The sequence below is a fragment of the Pleurodeles waltl genome, chromosome 3_1, assembly GCF_031143425.1.
Source record: "Pleurodeles waltl isolate 20211129_DDA chromosome 3_1, aPleWal1.hap1.20221129, whole genome shotgun sequence".
NCBI classification, from domain to species: Eukaryota; Metazoa; Chordata; class Amphibia; order Caudata; family Salamandridae; genus Pleurodeles; species Pleurodeles waltl.
The window spans coordinates 1,951,340,227-1,951,355,487 of record NC_090440.1 but is presented as its reverse complement, the minus strand read 5'-3'; the positions used below and the strand labels follow the sequence as shown (position 1 = coordinate 1,951,355,487).

General features: G+C 42.7%; 1 protein-coding gene across 1 annotated transcript in view; it reads right to left on the bottom strand.

The window, feature by feature from the left end:
• The window catches only part of CPD (carboxypeptidase D), a 575,290-nt gene that overhangs the window by 372,334 nt on the left and 187,695 nt on the right, over nucleotides 1-15,261 (bottom strand). The gene's annotated exons all lie outside the window — the stretch shown is intronic.

Below are 15,261 nucleotides of genomic sequence, written 5' to 3'. Positions count from 1 at the left end.
TATGCCGCAGAGGTGGGGCTATATTAAGTATCCTTGGTAGGTTAACTGTGGTAGTTAAGTATGGTAGGTAGGTATGGTATGTTAGAGATAGGATAGGTAAGGTAGGTAACTTATGCAAGTAGGTATGGTGTGTAGGTTTGTCAAGATTGTTAAGTATGATAAGTATGTAAGATATACATGTATGATGAGTACCTAAGGTAGGCAAGATATTGTAGGTATTTTAAGTTGGGTAAAATACATCTAATATGGTACAGGTATTAAAGGTCAAATATGGTTGGAATGTAAGTAGGTTTTGTAGCTATGTTATGTGTATATGACTGATTACACATGTAAGATTATGTACAGTAATTAGATTAGAAAGGTACATATTGTAGATACAGAAGATATATTAAGTCAGTTAAGGCAGGTAAGGTAAATTAGGTTAAATATGGTAGGCAAGAATAGTAGTTAGATATGCAGGTTGAGTAGGCATGAAAGATAAGGTTGATGGGTATGACTGAGTAGGTTAGATTTGATTAGACAATATTTTTTGGATGTTTAACAGCTTGTTATATTTAATCATTCTGTAGATTTCTTACTTACAAATCACATTTTGTGAGAGAACAAACATGCTGTTTTTAAAATGGTACACTTTTTTTGAATTGCAGATGAGTGGTTTATATGAATTTAGGAGATTCCCTTCATGATAATCATAATGATCAAATTAAAGTGTGCACCTCTGAAGAATAGATGGCATTAGCACAATTATGCGTACCCTTTTAGAAGATGGTTAAAAAAGCAAGACAATAGAGGAAGTTTGCCTTAGTTTATTTGGTATCCTTAAAAGACATACAAAGCAAAATATTCCATTATAACTACTTTTGATAAAGGGCAAATATTCTTGTTGCTCTCTAATAAAGTTATTTGCCTGCAGATCTTCAGTTTCTGAACCAAAAAAACTGTAAATTCAATTTCTCGTAACAGCAAACTAATACAAAAGAACAAGCAAAGGCAAATAGGTGAATAACACTGACTATTTTTTGACAGGCTTAGGCATTCAAACAAAGCAGTTAAGCTATAAATCGACAATTAAAATGTCACTGACCTAGCTAAATAAATACATCATAGAAGTCAGACTTGGTAAAGCAACACATCTTGCATCTGCAGGTTAATGATAAAAAAAATTAAAAAAAGACTGCTTGATGCAACCATCCTAAAAATGCTACAGCGCATCTTTTCTTGACATGAGTCTGGCCAATCATTTCTGCAAAAAGCAGGAAGAGAGCCCATTTTTATGCCCTACAAATGTTTAGAATATGTGCATATCTTTGGAAGGGAACCAACGCAGTATTTGCCCTTGTAGAACAAGCATGTTCTCCAAGGAACTTGCCCTATTCCAACATCATAATAAAGAAATATTATATGCCCAGCAATAGTTGCTTTAGCTGCATTATTTCCTGCAGTAAGATCGCTGTAAGCAAACATCAGAATGCTCAGAGCCTAAACATTTTTTTTTCTATTGAGATAAAATGTGAGAGCTCTGGAGACATCCAGTTTATGAAACCAGAGTAAGGGTAGAAAAAACTAGGACAATTACTTGATTTACATGAAATTCAGTTAGAATCATAAGGATGAAAGAGACTGGCCGAAGAAGATAAGCACAAAGCTCCTTCTTGCAACGAAGAAATCTTTCAAGTCAGCAGTCTATGCCAACAGAGGATACAGACTCAAATGGTTCATGCAAAAGCAATGCCATCTCACTACAGACTCCTCACATTGTGAATTTCCCCAGGCAGCAAACTGGATCTGGAACCTTTGAAGCAATTCAAAAGCTTCTGATGTGACATCGGGTCCCTATATTTGTGGCTCCTCTGTGTGCCAACGTCCCTTTTATTTCTGATCACCAGCTGCATGTTGAAAGGAAGCTTACAGAAATCAGAATAGCGGTGTGCATAACGGAGACTTTGAATCTTATTACCAGACCATAAGATTCCAATCCACAGAATTTGGAGGTGGGTGAGGCAGCTAGATATTTTCTACCAGAAAAAGCGTTACCAAAAGTAAGTAATTTTTTCTTCTGAAAGACAGGGTAGACAGCTGTGCATTGGTTCAAAGGGAATGCACATCAGGTATGTAAGGATCAGGATGAAGGTTCCACTGCGGCACAAGTGGAGCCCTCGGGAACATGTGGATCAGTCCTCTCAACAAATCGATCGCAACAAGCGATTTAAAAAAGGAAGGCTTAAAGCACTGAAAGGTAACCCTTTACTGTTACCACAAGGCCTTGCTGGGCTACAGAGACAAAACAAGAGCAGAAAGCTGTGCGTTCAAGGGGTGGATGTTACTTGTGGAATACCAAACAACTAATTTCTCCTAGCGTTCTGCACAAACAGTTTTAGTGGATTGACAATTGGCTGCCAAAAGAACACCTATCACTTTGGGAGGAAGGTCAAAGGTCATCAACTGTCACTGCTCAGTCTCTGCGCATGGAGGTATAGGTTGGGAAATCCCAGGTGCAGGATCCAGCCCTGCATTTAGGACAGGGGGTCCTCCCAAAGGAGCAGCGTGATTCGAGGACAAATTATCATGGCCAGAAGTTCAGGGTGCCACACTTTCCTGGTCTGGGGCCATTAGCAAGGTTTGAGAAGTCTCTGTCTTGGTCTTTTTCAGCACTCTGGGAAGGAGAGGTAGGAGTAGAAATACATACTGGAGCCCCAGAGACACAACTGAGAAGGAAGGCTGTCCAAGTGAGTAATGCCTTGGGAATTCCAACACACAAAATTCTCTGTACTGACCTAGCCAGATTTTTTCCCCATAGCTTTTACTTCCAACTAACTGCCATTCACAATCCACAGGGCACCAGCGGGTAAGTGAGGTTGCCAAACCATTTAAAGATCTTGCCAGGTGGTAGACAAACTGGGAAATGCCCTGAGTGTTCAGCCACTCACAGAGCCTCCTTGCACACGATCCACGCCCCTATTGCGCCCCGTTTGTTGCAATATCAGATGGCGACTCATTTTGCTGGCTTTGGGGGACTCCAAGCCCCCTAGATCCTTGCACCACGGAAGGCGCCGCCACACCTGTATGAAAGGGGGGGTGAAACCCCCCTTGCGCTATAAAGCGCTGACATATCCCCTGCTGCACAGGACACAGTTTGCTGGCTTCAGGGGACTCCAAGCCCTATAGTTCCAAGTGCCAGGGAAGGTGCTGGTGTACTTGTGAAGGGGCGGATAAGAGTAAACCCCCATGCACTCTAATGTACACAGATATCAACCCGGCTACGGACACATGTGTACAAAGCCCAGCCAAGGGTAAGCCGCCCTCACCAGTCATAGCCCAGAAGAGACTGGGCTCAGTCACCCCTCTTGATTTTAATCTCAGGATTGCCTGGTATTTATTCTTCTTCTTTTATAATAATTATTATTATTTTTTAACTAACACCAGGGGTTAACTGGTTCCGATTTGACTGAAATTCCTCTGTTCCCCCACCATGTCTATTTTGCAAAGTAGCATATAATAAAACAGTCATCTACAACTCCCCAGAGTCAAGCAGCTTTATACCAAAAATATACTGTTTATACTTGTCTCTAACTGCTGATTTCACATATTGTACACTGATTAGACTGACTAATTTATATTGATTTTTAAATTTGTATTACAAGTTGGGTTCGGTTGGGGAGCAGTTGGGGTAGCTGGTGTCCTCAGACCAATAATCTCTAATAAGGTGAAGCAGAAGGCTTTAGAGTTACGATCTCGGAGAGGAAAACCCTTACAATTGGAAAAAGTGTAGGGGACAATTGCACTTTGCCTGAAACTGAAGACTTAAATGAAGAAGTAGAGAAAATGTTGGGTGATAATAGAAAAGAGGGCAGCCTGTGCAATTTCAAAACACTTTTTTTAAATAAAAAAAACGTAATGTTGATCAACTACCTACTATCAGTAGGTAAGTTCTTTCAAACACCTCTAGTGAGGACCAGGGAGATGAACTCCACTCAACTGATGCTCCTAATGTAACACCAGCTGATGCAACTCAGGGCTGTGGCCCACTAAGTAGAAATTGCACACCCTCTAAGCAGCTCAGTTGTTATTGGAGAGGTGGAAGCATCTCCAGCAATTACCTGCACAAATAGATTTCTGCCCCTGGCCTCACTCCAATTACCATAGGCAACTGAAGCATGTCCCCAGGTCTGCAACACCACCCACCCAGCTACTACCCGTGCCCCTCCACCATCTAAGAACGCCACAAATGTTGCTGTATCCCTCAATGAGCTATTCAATACCCAGAGCAAGACAGGAATGAAGGGACTAAGGGGGTCATTTTGACCTTGGCGGACGGCGGAGGCCGTCCGCCAAGGTACCGCCGCTGAATGACCACACCGCGGTCAAAAGACCGCGGCGGCCATTCAGACATTTCCTCTGGGCAGGTGGGCGCTCTCCAAAAGAGCGCCCGCCGGCCCAGAGGAAATGCCCCTGCAACGAGGACGCCGGCTCAGAATTGAGCCGGCGTAGTTGCATGGGTGCGACGGGTGCAGTTGCACCCGTCGCGTATTTCAGTGTCTGCTTAGCAGACACTGAAATACTTTGCGGGGCCCTCTTACGGGGGCCCCGCGGCACCCCCTACCGCCATCCTGTTCCTGGCGGGAGACCCGCCAGGAACAGGATGGCGGTAGGGGGTGTCAGAATCCCCATGGCTGCGGAGCACGCTCCGCAGCCATGGAGGATTCACAAGGGCAGTGGTAAACCGGCGGGAGACCGCCGGTTTACCCTTTCTGGCCGCGGCTGAACCGCCGCGGTCAGAATGCCCTCGGGAGCACCGCCAGCCTGTTGGCGGTGCTCCCGTGGTCGGTGACCCTGGCGGTCACCGGCCGCCAGGGTCAGAATGACCCCCTAAGTTTGAAAATAGACTCCCTTATGAAAGAGGGTGTGAATCTAAAAGGGCTAGTTAAAACATTGGTGGCACACACTGAAGCTCAAAGGGCGGGTTCGAGTAGTTGCTTGCAGGGGATTTGCATCTTGTCTGACTAATCATAATAGCGCTAAGCCACAGCGCCAGGACATATAGGACACCCTGCAGACCACCTAGACCATCATATACCCTAAATACTCCACTGAATAGCTAGATTACACAGGCACATTGGCCAAAAAAGGAGTGCTTCGATGAGTGTTGATCGGAAATTTAAAGGGCAAATATCGCAAATGGATCCTAAGGTGGCTCTTGATCTCAGATGCACTGAAGTGCCCCTACAATACAAACCACCACAATGTTATTCTTATGATGCACATAGTGAGAGACTACCCCGTAGAACATACCTCAGTGACAGGATAGCTCATCCTAGATTTGGTCATCATTCCAATGAACAACACAAAGGCCTACAAAGGAATGTCGGCCACAGAGAGTACCTGACAAATGTCCCCAAACTGAGGCACACCACCAGAGAGGATGGGGATTCATTAAAAAACAAAGTATCTATTGGATCAGGCATGAACAACAATGCACATTGGTTGCAAGATCAGCTAGATTTAAAATGGAATACATCTCCGGTAATGGAGGGGACCTTGATAATATTTGCCACGCTTTTAGATTCAAAGACATAGTGGATGGTTTACTTTCTATCAAAATTAGATCCCCTCTATCTAAAAGTCTACCAGCATTAAATTAACTAACCTCTTACATGCAGCCTCGTTTAGGACTACCCCATCCAGTACATCAACCATAAGATACACTTTGGAAAACCTGGAGGCAGCTGACTCAGTCACAGGGGATGGGATTTCATCCTTTCGTTTTGATGCACCTCCAACTAAGGATTTTTTTATTTATTTTTTATTATTTGGCAAAAAGTCTAATCTCTGATAACACAGCAGATCAAAATTTGGTAGTGCAGCAACAGGAAAATAAGATACTTTCAGGGTTCGAACACAAAGACAGCAGCAGATTTCACCTGCTCCTAGGCCTAGTGGAAATAAAGTGAGTCTGTACATCTGGAGTTATGGAATATAGCTTGTTCGAGAGATGAACTGATAGACCCAGATTGGAAAGAGTATATTGAGCAGTTTTGTTTTTTTTGTTTCAGGAAACCTGGCTATTACAGCCTCCTTACAAGCCAGGATACAAAAAATTATTTGTTAATGCTAACCCCTTCTCCAGTGGTCGACAGTCAGGGATGGCTTGTCCTCTGGGTTAAAATTTCGCTCAATGTTTGCACTGATACTCTGAGAATGGATTTTCGTGATATTTTAGGATTACGAATAAACTCACAGAATGACCTTCAGCTGTACCTACTCAACATTTAGCTTCGACAAAGGAAAAGCAATACAGAGTCCCCATTAATAGAGTCACTAGATGCCTTTCTTAAACCCTAGTGGTTTGGTCACCTTAGGAGGGGATGTCAATATCAAAATCTGCTTGAACTCTGTCATAAAGGAGGAGGCTGTGATCTGAGGAATTCCTAGTCTTGATAGTGATACCTCAGTCCCATGTACTGTGGCCGCCATGCAAATGGCCCATTTTACAATCAGACATAGGTTGCAAGCTTGCGATGGTAGGCTCAAACATCTCGTAAGCCTAGCTCTTTTACATTTGAAAGATGCAGTTCCCATTCAAACATTGATTACATACTTATGAGTGTGTCTCTGTGGGCCAGAATGCTGGACTTCAAGGTAGATACGAAAGAGGATATTGATCATTCACACCTGCATTAGTGATGTCAATTTCTTGCAGAGATACCATCTCAATTTGAAGATTCACTTTTGATCTCACCACATATTGGGAACAATCGCAGAATGATAAAGTGGCCATTAGTATCGGCAAAACATGGCACTATGACTAAGATTTATAATGCCTTTACAAATACTTTAGCCCCATTTCTTGATTACCCAACCTTAGACATATGCATTGACATACATCATACTTTGTGGAGAATCTGTAGAACAAGGAACCAGCAAGGAAGCCTTGTACAATCCCTGGTACATGAAAGATTGCCACTAGCCAAACCTATATAAATTGAGGGCATAAAGTCCAAATGCATTCTCTCTATCCAAGAGGCAAGGGCCAACTTCAAGAAAATAGTCACCCTTGCAAAAAGGAGCTGGGATGATGCCAACTGAAGTGATCTGACCAGTGCATATAAAGCCAGTACAGCTTTCTGGAAAATAATAGCTTATGTGAATAAGGATCAACAAACTCAAACTGATCACTTCTTAGATTGGGAAACCTGTGTTCATCAATTCTCAAATTTGTACTCTCAGGGCAAAGAGCTTGAAGATTAATTTCCCTTGCCCTCACAAAAATCACTGCCAGATTAAAATATTGGTAGGACCTACAAACTTTATTTTGCTTTAGATGAGACAGTGTTGGCTAGTAACACTAAGTGTAGGAAAGGCCCAAGCCCAGATAAGTTCCCCAGTGATTTATTGACAGACAACAAATCCGTTTGGGCACCCTATTGTCTTATGCATCTTGGTTGCTTCAGGTGCTTTGGTCCCCGAAACATGGAAAGGAGCAGAAATAGTGCTGAGCTATAAAAAAAGGAAACTGGTATGATTCAGCTAACTATAGGCCTATGAGCGTCAGACAACTCACAAAAGATATGCCAGATAGATCTTGAACAGGCTAAATGACTGGATTGAGGAAAGTAAGATCAGTTTACCCTACCAAGTAGGATTCAGGCCCCGGGTTAGTACATTAGACCAGGTGTTCAGAAGTTTATGTATTGTATGAAAGTACATTAAGCTGAAGGGCGGTCATTTATATATAGCATTTGTCGATCTAAAGGCAGCTTTTGAACTTGTCCCAAGGGGCCCACTGCGGTTGTCTCTTAAGAATGAAGGTGTCGAGTAAGATCTTCTAGCGCAAATAATCAGGCTGCTTCAGGATAATTTTTCCAAAGTTCGTTGGGGTCCCATGGGCGAGCTCACTGATCCTATCCTAATAAACAGGGGAGTGAGACAGGATTATGTGCTAGCGCCCACCCTCTTCTCGCTTAGTGTAAATGACGTTATAGAAGCCCTACAGGAGTGTAACCATGACTCCCTAAAGCTCAATAGGGTTCCAGTTTCTGCATTACTTTTTGCAGATGACAATTTTGCTGTCACAGACCCAGAGGGGCCTAAGGAGATTATGCAATAAATGTAATGCCTATTGTGATACAAAGGATCTAGAAATTAGTCTTAATGAAACCAAATATATAGTTATTCGACCTCACGAGACACTCAAATTAAATATTGGGCTGAAAGAGCAGGCATTACAATGGATATCTAATTTTGACTACTTGGGTATCACACTTGATTCAAAGCTTTTTTGGTCCTCCCACAGACAGAAGCAAAGCTGTGCTAGCCCATATTTGCTTGGCAGTATTGAAGAAAATCGAGAGATAACATCTAAAGCAATCTCGCAGACCACTGAAGTATATAAGTATGAAGCCGAAGCAGCTGCATTATAAGAAGCAGCACTGCAGGTGGCTGTGTACGGCTAATAATGCCAAACTATGCCTTGGATCCTTCTGGAATGTCCCCTTATCTCCGACGGTTCACTCGAAAAATCATCTATAACTGGTCTATAGGTAATGTGTGTGATGCAAAACACTAAAATCCTAGATTGGAAATGCTGACTGCTCAATTTTTACCTGTTACGCCTATTCCATATTTTGAACCTTGTTTGGATGATGTGCAGACTCAATTAGCTAAAACTCTATATGAAATTCTGTTTTGATATCCTCCAAATTAAATCATGTATAGAGAGTTGGAATTCTGAAAGACAAGGTTCTAGTGATCGTAACTCTACATTATGCGCCATTCAAGCAGAGGAAAACATTGTGTTTGTTTTAATTTTCTATACTGTATATGCTAACTCTAGAAGGAAATCGATTTACCCAACCTGGGTTTTAGGAAGTATTTTGATGCACTAAGGATTTTGAAAACTGATACATCGCCATATATAGTGTTTAGCCTAAGCAGATTCTTAATTGCAATTAGGTTTACGAGAAGGAAGAGGGGTCAATATGTTTTTTATTTTTTATTTTTTTATTTTAAACAATTTCTAAAGGAAAGGTAAAGATGAACTTCCCTACATATTTATGGGGTACTTTGTGTCGACTTGAATGATTAGGTATTGCTTTTAATATTACAAGTATATCATTATTCAAGGTCTGATTTTTAAAAATATTTATAGCTGGTTAATACTTGCTTAAACCCCTTCCCTGAGATTTACAGTAGGTTAATAACATTTTGTAAGGGTGGTTTAGCACCAGGACATGCATTGCCTCTTTAGTAGTACCATTGGGCTCAGAAAAGATAAGGATTACGATTTCCAGCTCTTATGAAGGAAAATGATAATTAGGAAAGCTCTAAACTAGTTATTTGCATTTTATATTTGGACACAGATTCTACACAAACGTTTAACCCCTTCACTGCGAGGCCTTTTCCCCCTCCTGTGCCGAGCCTTTGTTTTGGCTTTTTGGGGCAGTTCGCGCTTAGGCCCTCATAATTTTTTGTCCACATAAGCTATCCATGCCAAATTTGCGTCCTTTTTTCCTCAACATCCTAGGGATTCTAGAGGTACCCAGAGTTTGTGGGTTCCCCTGAAGGAGACCAAGAAATTAGCCAAAATTCGGCAAAAATGTAATTTGTTTAAAAAAAAGAAAAATGGGAAAAAAGGGCTGCAGAAGAAGACTTGTAATTATTTCCCTGAAAATGGCACCAACAAAGGGTTTGCAGTGCTAAAATAATCTTCCCAGCTTTCAGGAACAGGCAGACTTGAATCAGACAACCACGTTTTTCAACACAATTTTGGCATTTTACTGGGACACACCCCTTTTTTACTATCTTTTGTGGTTTCAGCCTCCTTCCAGTTAGTGACAGAAATGGGCATAAAACCAATGCTGGATCCCTGACAGCTAAACATTTCTGAAAAGTAGACAGAATTCTGAATTCAGCAAGGGGTAATGTGTAGATCCTACAACGTTTTCCTGCAGAAAGTAACAAATGAAATAAAACAAAATATTGAAATTGAGGTGACAAAACAGCCATTTTTCTCCACGTTTTACCATAACTTTTTCCTGCAATGTCAGATTTTTTCAAAGCAATACTCTGTTAAATCTGCTGGACTCTTCTGGTTGAGGGGATATATAGGGCTCGTAGGTTCATCAAGAACCCTAGGCACCCAGAGCCAATAAATGAGCTGCACCTTGCAATGGGTTAACGTTCTATACCAGGTATACAGCAATGCATTTGCTGAAATATAGTGTGTGAAAAATAGGTATCAAGAAAACCTGTGTATTTCCAAAATGGGCACAAGATAAGGTGTTTACAGAGCATTTCTCAAATAGACTTCTTTTTTACACAATCTTACATTTGGAAGGATAAAATGTAGAGAAAGACAAGGGGAAATAACACTTATTTTCCTATTCTGTGTTCCCCCAAGTCCCCCGATAAAAATGGTACCTCACTTGCGTGGGTAGGCCTAATGCTCACAACAGGAAACACAATATGGACACATAACATTTTTACATTGAAATCTGCCCAGCTGTAGATTTTGGCCCCTAGCTCAGCCTGCACCTAGGGAAACCTACCAAACTTGTGCATTTTTCAGAACTAGACACCTAGGGGAATCCAGGATGGGTTGACATGTGGGGCTCTCACCAGGTTCTGTTACCCAGAATCCTTTGCAAACCTCAAAATTTGGATTAAAATTTAAAAAAAAAAAAAAAACACACGTTCTCACATTTTGGTGACAGTTCAGGAATCGGAGAGAAGCCACAAATTTCCTTCTACCCAGCGTTCACCCAAGTGTCACGATAAAAATGGTACCTCACTTGTGCGGGTAGGCCTAGCGCCCGACAGGAAATGCCACGCAGAAAACAGCTGTTTTTCAGAAATTGCCTAGCTGTGGATTTTGGCCTCTAGCTCAGCCAGCACCTATGGAAACCTACCAAACCTGTGCATTTTTTTAAAACTAGACACCTAGGGCAATCCAAGATGGGGTGACTTGTAGGGCTCTCACCAGGTTCTGTTACCCAGAATCCTTTGCAAACCTCAAAATTTGGCCCAAAAAAATAAAAAAAACATTTTCCTCACATTTGGGTGACCGAAAGTTCTGGAATCTGAGAGGAGCTACACATTTCCTTCAACCCAGCGTTCCCAAGTCTCCCGATAAAAATGGTACCTCAATTGTGTGGGTAGGCCTAGTGCCCGAGAAAGGGAATGCCCCAAAACACTATCTGGACACATCAAAATTATCAAATACAAAACTACCTGTTCTTGGGCCTGGGCTCAGCAGCCATATAAGGAAACCTACCAAACCCAGAGATTTCTGAAAGCTAGACACACCCAAGGGAATCCAGGGAGGTGTGACTTGCGTGGATCCCCCAGTGTTTTCTTACCCAGAATCCTCAGCAAACCTCAAATTTAGCTAAAAAAAGAAGAAAGAAAAAAAAAATACATTTTTCACACATTTTTGTGTGGGATCACCACACCGGGACAAATTTCCTACCACCAAACGTCCCCCTTTGTCTCCAGGTAAAAATGATACCCAACTTGTGTAGGTGGGCCAAGTGCCTGTGACAGGGAAGAGCCAAAAACATGTTGAAAATGAGGGGAAACCAAAGTGGGTCCAAAAAGGCAGTTTGGAAGAAAAAAATATTTTTAGGCTGACAAGTGGGGCAGAATTTTTATCTGTATAGATCAGACAATGCTGGGTGGTAGGAATTTTGTTGATTCCTGTAGATTCCAGAAGGTTCCATCACAATAATGTGGAAAGAATGGGTGATTTTCAGCAAAGTTAGAGGTTTGCAGGGCATTGTGGGTAAGAAAGTATGAACAAGTGGTCCTTTCGAAGGCAGCATGTCCAGCGAATATTACGCAGAGGATAGGGAGCAACTGTGTTGCATGATCTGGAGAACCTTTTGACTGGATGTGATGCTTTTCCATCCTCACGGTCATACATCCTCCTACCAGGTGATCATGAGCTCTGGAGAGTGAAATAAAGCAGTTATGTGGCAGCAGCAGTGGACTGGGAGGTGGGCGGTTCTGGGGTTTGAGTAATTGTTGTCCCTGTGGATCTGAATGCTCTTGGTTTGTTTCTTGGCATCTACCCCAAAATGACATGGAAGTATGTTGCTGGGGAGTTCCGCATTGGTGCAGCCTCTGCTGGTATCGTGTGCTGACAACTCAAGAGGCAAAGTTGCTGGAGGCTTTTTGAACTGGCTGAGCGAGGTATAAAAAGCAAGCAGTGCCCTTCCTCTCTTTGAACCATTGAAAGATTGAGTCAATTTTCACTCCAAACAGCTTAGAGCAGTCAAGGGGCTTATCCATCAAGAATTACAGGACGAGCAGCTGGTGGAGCAAATCCAATGTGTGGTGCCGAAGTACTAAGCTGGTCTCACACTGCCCTACCCAGACAGTCGGTGGTGTTGGAAGTCCAAAATAACTGACTAATTTGTTGCGTCCTCTCGCTATATGTGACAAGGAGCTGTAGGATTGATCTAATATCTTTGCGGCTGCCCCAGATGAAGTCTGTTACCCTGTCCCAAAATGCATAAGAGCACGTGAGCAGGAGATAGGACATGTTAACATATCTAAGGGCAAAGATTGTGGAAGAAAACATTCACATGGCGAATTTCTTGAATTCTGAAGACTGTCATTAGGGGTTGTACGGGAAGGCATTAGGGTTGTGGCAACTCGTGGATGCTTGTACCACCATCCTCTCCGGAGTGGAGCATCTTACTAGAAAATCTGGATCTTTGGGAGCAGGCCTATGACGCCTGCCACTTACCTATTAACTGGGAGGCAAGACCCTGGCTTCACCCAGGTGCCCACTAGTACAACAGTGAAGGTCTCATTAAATGAAAATAGAGGTACTTATTTGATATGTTGAAGGTTGAGGACATCTGTTTTAACCTCTGCTGTGGGCAGAGTAACGTCCTAAATCACTGCCGCCCTCCTGATCACTGTGGCAAAGGAGGCAAATTTGTCTGCTGCCACTGCCAGGTCTGGAGATGATAAACTAATGTCTGGAGAGGTGTCCAGACCACTGGCATCCTGTAAGTCAACAAATGTGTTGCCTTCCTCGTAAGATGCATTATCATCTCCTGCATCATCATATGTCACTGGATCAGACTAGTTCTAATGGAATGGTGTTTGAGCTCTTGGTATTGGCAGAGGATGGGTCTCAGAGTCAGATAACAATATTGGCTCAGTTTCAAGCATCAGTACTGGTGTTGAGACTCATGCTGGCACCATTAACCACGGCGCTAAAGGCAGGTGTCAGTAGAAAAGAACTCAAAGGAGATGCTGGCCTCAGGTCAAGGTAGAGTGGCAAAGTCCAGAACGGATCCACTGGCATGAATTCAAATGGAGGCCACATTGGATTCTTAGGGCCCGGAGGCACTCCAGAGGGATCCGCAGGGATCACAGGAAGATTTTGTCCATGGCTTCTACCATCTCACAGAGCTGCTGTGGCATCGTATAACCTCCCCCTCCCACACAGTTGGGACTGATCAGGACCAGAATTGTAATCTGTTCTGATGGGAGGGAAATGACCCAGCGGTCTGGTGATTCCCGGGGCATCGCAAAACTCAGAATGATTTTATGTTTTTCAGTTTCTTTCACTTACCTGACCCACAAGACTGCGATGACGACCAGTCACAAAATCAGTCTAGGGAGCAAGAGAGCATTAGAGTCCTCAACTTCCACTGGGACTGTTTGCTGGTCTATTTGGGGAGTTCAACGATGGCAAGTTTTGCTTTCCAGTCATGGATGGTTCTGCAATTCATCTTCCTGTAGTAGTCACACAATGCATAGTCCTGTTTGGAGTTGAGGTGCAAGGGGCAGACGTTGTGGGTGTCTGTCACTGACATCTAGATAGCAACTGATGTTCAGTTTGCGGAGGAGGTACAGATATAGGGTCTGCAAGGTCACGCCTGGGGCCAAACTCATCCAATGTGCAGACATGTGACACCACTTATCGGTGCACAGAACAAATGATTCAAAAGTTTATGGATCCAGTCCAGCGTGTGGGGAAATTCACAAGGTGAGGAATTTCCAGTTAGAAGTCTCTATCAGAAAGGGGCAATTAGATTTAGCCAGGGGTTGGGAGTTCCTGGATTTCATAAGAGTGATGAACCAGGAAGAAAAAGGAGGAATGCGTGAAGGAATTTTTCTGATCGCACATTATCCAAGGACTTTTTCCACACTCCCAGAAAGGAAGAAAACTCCCAGCTTTGAGCATTGTTTTCCATGACAAAAGGCCTCCTTACAGAAAGCTCCACATCTTGAAAACAGACAGTAGAATATTCTGAGAAAACCGATTTTGAGGTCCCGTGCCAATTCTGGTTGATTAAGTTGCAATGAGGAGACAGAGGTTCCACCCTGCTTGATTAAATGACACTATAAAAGTGTTGCGGGTGGGGACCTGTCAACTTTCCCCTCACAGCAGTCAAAGGAAATATTAGAGTTCAAGAAAAATGGGATTGAGATCCATGTGAATGAGGGGTAATTCGTTTTCTTTAAGTCAAGAGAGACTGCGAGCCATACATCCTCTTGCAACGAGCTCACACACAAAATCACTGAAAGGAATCTGTGGTCAAAATGATGATGCCCTCTATGTCCCAAAAGGGGGATTCCACGTCAGGATGGACCTTCACGAGTTGTTTGAATACCACAATGCACAACTGAGATATTTTAAATCATATCTGGAAAGAATGATATTTCTGGGCTACTAATATGCAGTTTAAGTCTAATAATGAAACAGAATACACCCAGACCAAACCTAATCCAATGGCGTGAATGTGTAATGTGTTTATATCAAGAATGGGAGAAACACCTATAGAATCCTTGAAAACTGAGTGAATAAGTAAAACAAACGTGTACAAATGTGCAGATCTAGTCATGGAGAGCTGAATCTTGCCCTCCATTTGCAGACTATCATAAACATGCAGAATATAGGCACTGGTCTCAAGTAATTTTTTGGTTTCCTGTATCCTTTACCAAACGATACAATGAAACTTACCAAGCATCTGTTAAAATTTAGAAGGAAAATGTTACTTACCCAGTAAACATGTTCGTGGCAGGTAGTGCTGTAGATTCACATGCTTAGTGAAATCCTGCCATCTTGTGTTGGGATCGGATGTATGGAAGTTGTTTTGAAGAAAGCCTTTCAAATCACAAAGTATAGCGACTCCTCCTCTTGCTGGTAATACGCATGGTCATCAATTCCATTGTTGGATTGTTTTCCTGCAAGGCTGGTGAGCATGGAATGTGAAGCATGGTATAGCATAGTGAGATGTCCAT